This window comes from Pleurodeles waltl, chromosome 7 (genome assembly GCF_031143425.1).
Source record: "Pleurodeles waltl isolate 20211129_DDA chromosome 7, aPleWal1.hap1.20221129, whole genome shotgun sequence".
Classification (NCBI taxonomy): domain Eukaryota; kingdom Metazoa; phylum Chordata; class Amphibia; order Caudata; family Salamandridae; genus Pleurodeles; species Pleurodeles waltl.
The window spans coordinates 1,528,228,782-1,528,235,283 of record NC_090446.1 but is presented as its reverse complement, the minus strand read 5'-3'; the positions used below and the strand labels follow the sequence as shown (position 1 = coordinate 1,528,235,283).

At 62.0% G+C, this 6,502-nt stretch overlaps 1 protein-coding gene across 2 annotated transcripts in view; it reads left to right on the top strand.

Annotated features, from left to right (window-relative positions):
- Positions 1-3,730: 3,730 nt before the first annotated feature.
- Positions 3,731-6,502, top strand: part of GRIK5 (glutamate ionotropic receptor kainate type subunit 5) — a 994,397-nt gene continuing 991,625 nt past the window's right edge. The window contains exon 1 of one of the 2 annotated variants that reach the window (XM_069201377.1): positions 3,731-6,247. The gene's annotated coding sequence lies outside the window, so the exon portion shown is untranslated. The remainder of the gene's footprint in view (positions 6,248-6,502) is intronic. The other variant, XM_069201378.1, reaches the window with a different exon arrangement.

Here is a 6,502-nt window from a genome sequence, read left to right as displayed (position 1 = left end):
CCCTCCCTCCTCACCTCTCTCCTCCTCACTGATGGTGTGTGAGACCCCCTCCCTCCCTCCTCACCTCTCCCCCTCCCTCCTCACTGATGGTGTGTGAGACCCCCTCCCTCCTCACCTCTCTCCTCCTCACTGATGGTGCGTGAGACCCCTCCCTCCCTCCTCACCTCTCCCCCTCCCTCCTCACTGATGGTGCGTGAGACCCCCTCCCTCCCTCCTCACCTCTCCCCCTCCCTCCTCACTGATGGTGTGTGAGACCCCCTCCCTCTTCACCTCTCTCCTCCTCACTGATGGTGCGTGAGACCCCCTCCCTCCTCACCTCTCTCCTCCTCACTGATGGTGTGTGAGACCCCCTCCATCCCTCCTCACCTCTCTCCTCCTCACTGATGGTGCGTGAGACCCCCTCCCTCCCTCCTCACCTCTCCCTCCTCACTGGTGGTGTGTGAGACCCCCTCCCTCCTCACCTCCTCCCCTCCCTCCTCACTGATGGTGTGTGAGACCCCCGCCCCCTCCCTCCTCACCTCTCTCCTCCTCACTGATGGTGCGTGAGACCCCCTCCCTCCCTCCTCACCTCTCCCCCTCCCTCCTCACTGATGGTGTGTGAGACCCCCTCCCTCCCTCCTCACCTCTCCCACTCCCTCCTCACTGATGGTGTGTGAGACTCCCTCCTCACCTCTCCACCCTCCCCTCCTCACTGATGGTGTGTGAGACCCCCTCCCTCCTCTCCCCTCCTCACCGATGGTGTGTGAGACCCCCTCCCTCCCTCCTCACCCTTCCCCCTCCCCTACTCACTGATTGTGTGTGAGACCCCATCCCTCCCTCCTCACCTCTCTCCCCTCCCGTCCTCGCCGATGGTGTGTGAGACCCCCTCTCTCCTTACCTCTCCCCTCCTCACTGATGGTGTGTGAGACCCCCTCCCTTCCTCCTCACCTCTCCCCCATCTCTCCTCACTGATGGTGTGTGAAACCCCCTCCCTCCCTCCTCACCTTTCCCCTCTCCCCTCCTCACTGATGGTGTGTGAGACCCCCTCCCTCCTCATCTTCCCCCCTCCCTCCTCACTGATGGTGTGTGAGACCCCCTCCCTTCCTCCTCACTGATGGTGTGAGAGACCCCCTCCCTCACTCCTCAGTGATGGTGTGTGAGACCTCCCCCCTCCCTCATCACCTCTCCCCCTCCACTCCTCACTGATGGTGTGTGAGACCCCCTCCCTCCCTCCTCACCCTCTCCTCCTCACTGATGGTGTGTGTGACCCCCCCTCCCTCCTCACCTCCCCCCTCTCTCCTCACTGATGGTGTGTGAGACCCCCTCCCCTCTCTCCTCCTCACTGATGGTGTGTAAGCTCCTCTCGCCCCTCTTCACGTCTCCTACTCACTGATGTAAGATCTCCTCGTCCTCCCCTTCTCCCCTCCTCACCTTCCCCCCTCCCTCCTCACTGATGGTGTGTGAGACCCCCTCCCTCCATCCTCACTGATGGTGTGTGAGACCCCCTCACTCCGTGCTCACCTCCCCCCTCCCTCCTCACTGATGGTGTGTGAGACCCCTTCCCTCCTCACTGATGGTGTGTGAGACCCCCTCCCTCCCTCCTCACCTCTTCCCCTCCCTCCTCACTGATGGTGTGTGAGACCCCCTCCCTTCTCACCACTCCCCCTCCCCTCCTCACTGATGGTGTGTGAGACCTCCTCCCTCCCTCCTCAACTCTCCCCCTCCCTCCTCACTGATGGTGTTTGAGACCCCCGCCCCCTCCTTCCTCACCTCTCTCCTCCTCACTGATGGTGTTTGAGACCCCCTCCCTCCCTCCTCACCTCTCCCCCTCCCTCCTCACTGATGGTGTGTGAGACCCCCGCCCCCTCCCTCCTCACCTCTCTCCTCCTTACTGATGGTGTGTGAGACCCCCGCCCCCTCCCTCCTCACCTCTCTCCTCCTTACTGATGGTGTGTGAGACCCCCGCCCCCTCCCTCCTCACCTCTCTCCTCCTTACTGATGGTGTGTGAGACCCCCGCCCCCTCCCTCCTCACCTCTCTCCTCCTCACTGATGGTGTGTGAGACCCCCTCCCTCCCTCCTCACCTTCCCCCCTCCTCACTGATGGTGTGTGAGACCCCCTCCCTCCCTCCTCACCTCTCTCCTCCTCACTGATGGTGTGTGAGACCCCCTCCCTCCCTCCTCACCTCTCCCCCTCCCTCCTCACTGATGGTGTGTGAGACCCCCTCCCTCCTCACCTCTCTCCTCCTCACTGATGGTGCGTGAGACCCCCTCCCTCCCTCCTCACCTCTCCCCCTCCCTGATGGTGTGTGAGACCCCCGCCCCCTCCCTCCTCACCTCTCTCCTCTTCACTGATGGTGTGTGAGACCCCCTCCCTCCCTCCTCACCTTCCTCCCTCCTCACTGATGGTGTGTGAGACCCCCTCCCTCCCTCCTCTACTCTCTCCTCCTCACTGATGGTGTGTGAGACCCCCTCCCTCCCTCCTCACCTCTCCCTCCTCACTGATGGTGTGTGAGACCCCCTCCCTCCTCACCTCTCTCCTCCTCACTGATGGTGCGTGAGACCCCTCCCTCCCTCCTCACCTCTCCCCCTCCCTCCTCACTGATGGTGCGTGAGACCCCCTCCCTCCCTCCTCACCTCTCCCCCTCCCTCCTCACTGATGGTGTGTGAGACCCCCTCCCTCCCTCCTCACCTCTCCCCCTCCCTCCTCACTGATGGTGTGTGAGACCCCCTCCCTCCCTCCTCACCTCTCTCCTCCTCACTGATGGTGTGTGAGACCCCCTCCCTCCCTCCTCACCTTCCCCCCTCCTCACTGATGGTGTGTGAGACCCCCTCACTCCCTCCTCACCTCTCCCCCTCCCTCCTCACTGATGGTGTGTGAGACCCCCTCCCTCCTCACCTCTCTCCTCCTCACTGATGGTGCGTGAGACCCCCTCCCTCCCTCCTCACCTCTCCCCCTCCCTCCTCACTGATGGTGTGTGAGACCCCCTCCCTCCCTCCTCACCTCTCCCCCTCCCTCCTCACTGATGGTGTGTGAGACCCCCTCCCTCCCTCCTCACCTCTCTCCTCCTCACTGATGGTGTGTGAGACCCCCTCCCTCCCTCCTCACCTTCCCCCCTCCTCACTGATGGTGTGTGAGACCCCCTCCCTCCCTCCTCACCTCTCTCCTCCTCACTGATGGTGCGTGAGACCCCCTCACTCCTTCCTCACCTCTCCCCCTCCCTCCTCACTGATGGTGTGTGAGACCCCCTCCCTCCTCACCTCTCTCCTCCTCACTGATGGTGCGTGAGACCCCCTCCCTCCCTCCTCACCTCTCCCCCTCCCTCCTCACTGATGGTGTGTGAGACCCCCTCCCTCCTCACCTCTCTCCTCCTCACTGATGGTGCGTGAGACCCCCTCCCTCCCTCCTCACCTCTCCCCCTCCCTCCTCACTGATGGTGTGTGAGACCCCCTCCCTCCCTCCTCACCTCTCTCCTCCTCACTGATGGTGTGTGAGACCCCCTCACTCCCTCCTCACCTCTCCCCCTCCCTCCTCACCTCTCTCCTCCTCACTGATGGTGCGTGAGACCCCCTCCCTCCCTCCTCGCCTCTCCCCCTCCCTCCTCACTGATGGTGTGTGAGACCCCCTCCCTCCCTCCTCACCTCTCTCCTCCTCACTGATGGTGTGTGAGACCCCCTCCCTCCTCACCTCTCTCCTCCTCACTGATGGTGCGTGAGACCCCCTCCCTCCCTCCTCACCTCTCCCCCTCCCTCCTCACTGATGGTGTGTGATGCTCTGAGACCTGCATACAGAACAGTTCATCAGGATTCTGCCGGCGCTCTCAGCGCAGCCTCTGAATGCCAATCCACCCTCTGACAACCTGCCCCCTCCCTCGCCGAGGACCCCCCCTCCAGGAGCCCCAGCACCGAGGAGGCGACGAGAGGCACCGCAAGAGGGAGTGAAGAGACCGGGAGAGGAGCCGGAGCCCCCCACCCTCCGCCGCACCCTAAGGATGCTGCGGCCCTGGTGAGCCCCCCAGGACCAGGCGAGGAGAAGGGGACGTCGCCCCCGCTGCGCATCTCCCCAGGGGGCCCTGCACCGGGGTGAACCCTCTCCCTGAGCCGTGCTGAGGCGGCGGGAGGCCGGGGAGCCCCCATGACCGACCCCACTCCCCATCGCGCGCTTGAATTTGCTGCATTCCTTCCCGGGGACCCGACGCCGCTGGACACTTCCAAGTTTGCCTTTTCCGTCTTTTTTGTCTTTCGTTTTTCACTGTTGGATTTGGCCCCTGTCACCACCCTATTTTTTTTGGTTGTTTTTGTGTCTGCGGAGCGCCTTGAAGAAGGCGCTTTTTTCTACAGAGGGAAGGATGGGTACATGTTTTTCCTGTTTTAAGCCCCTGGCCCGGTGGCCGTGTCACCCCCTCCGCTCTCTCCATCGGTAGCACCGGGAGTAGCGCCCTGACTCCTGATTCCAACATCGGTGCCATCCCCACCCTGCCCCCCTAGGGCTCCTCTGGCCCCCGCCCGGGCATCTGTGCCGTAAAATGCACCGGATTCACCGGGCGCGGAACCGGTGACACCCTCGGAGGCCCCGTAGCGCCCCCTCTTCTGACGCTCCACGGGGGCCACGTACACGCCACCCGGCGGGAGGGAGGGTGCTCACCCAGGCCCTACCTTCGGACTTTAGGGTCGTCGGAGAGCGCCCAGAATCTGCACTAGGCGCTACCGAGCCAGCGGTGTGTGGGCGTTGGGTGCAGGTATGGCGGGTTTGGTGAAGTGATCATTTGTTGCTGAAGAGGACCCCCTTACGAGGGGCACATTTGGCCTCGGTGGTCTTAGAGGGGAAGAAAGACGAGGGTGGGGCGCACAGACATTAGGGGTGCTGGTGAGGACAGGGTGAGACCCTAGCAGTCCTTCTGACGGTGGCCCCGGGTCCTCTGTAGAAGTCTTTAGAGATTTCTTTCCGGGTTGGGGCCTTGGGGAGAGGTCGTTAAGGGGTTGTCCTGGGTGTGGGAGGGCGAACTCAGAGGGGAGGCCTGGGGGGGCTGCACGGAAGCAAATCTATGGCATTTCGTAGAGACTGGGGACAAGAGCAGAATGCAAAGATCTTTTGAGGGGGGCGATATATTCAAATAAGCTGTGATAGTTGGGGTTTGCCGGAAGCGAGGAGGCCCTAGCGGGGCGCTCTCCCTGAGTGGCTTACGGGCCCCTCAGATTCAGAAAGAGAGGGGCCGTTTCAGGGGTTAAGGGGAGAGCACGCATTTCCGGGGGTACCGGCCTTTTCTGGGGACGAGGGAGAGACGGAACCTTTTGGAGCCCAGGGTTGCCCCCAAAGGATGTATTTCTGTAGCCCTAACATACGTCAGAGGATGCCCTCTGCACTCACTGGCACGGAGTAAAGAAATATCTGTATTCACTAAATATATTGTCCTGATGCCCCCAGCTCCTCGCCACAGCTGAGGTCAGCTATGGAGGTGCCCCTGGTACCCCGCACCTGCCCCGGCAGGAAGCCCTGAAACTCTTAGAAGAGTTGGAGCACACTTCACCGGGTGGGGGACCCCTTTGCCCCATACCAAGGCTGGGTTGCGTCTTTTCGATGTTTGTCAGTTTTGGGGGGAGGCTGGTGTTGGCACTGGGCATCAATTGGTTGGAGGGGGCGGGGGGTAGTGGGCTTTCAGCTGCTTCCTGCTTCGCCCCTTCTGAGCTCAAGTTCATGAGAGAGAGGGAGTGGGCTGATGGGGGATGGGCGGCCAGAGCCCCCCCCCCTTTCATGTCCGCTTCCCAAACCCCCTGGACAACCCTGTTCCCGTGATTTGATTTTTTTTAATCGCACTATTGGATTAATTTTGGCCTTTCCTAATTCTTCTTGGCGAGCGAGCACGAAAGACCGTGCACTAGCAACGACTTGTTTTTAAATAGACCCGGATTCCCAGTGGGGTCCCCAAAGGATGTACACAACGTGCCCCTGGGCCTGCTCAATGGTACTCCTATGATCGACTTCGAAAGATGAAAGTCTGAGCCTGCTTTGCCTGGATTCACAAGTGTGACCTCCTGGATCTCGGCAGCAGGCGCACAGGCCACTGAGCTAGAGAGCCAGCACAAAGCACACGGTCGGATCTTACAGCGCTGTGAGGACCGGACACGCCTGGAGGATCCGAGGACCTGTGGAGAGGGGGTCAGTGGGTCCGGACTCTATACCTGTGGGAGACCCACCCACCTCAGCGCCCTGTCGTGGAGCCACGAGGCCGGCGCGGGGGCCACGGCCTCCCCGGAAGCTTCCCGCATTCTGTAAGTGTGCCCTTCTCTAGCGCCTTCTGCTAAGTGTCTGTGGTGTGTTATTCAAGCGCCCGTCCGTGCTTCTGTGGTTTGTGGGGTCGGGAAGGGGCGGTGAACACCCCCACACACCTTCAGTACATGGTACAATGTAGCCCTCCCCGACACACACATGCTCCGCGGCTCATCTGAACTTGGCAGTGCCACAGGGCCGTGATCTGCCTGGGGTGCCACTTAGGGCCCCCCCAGATGGTATTTGGGGTACCATAA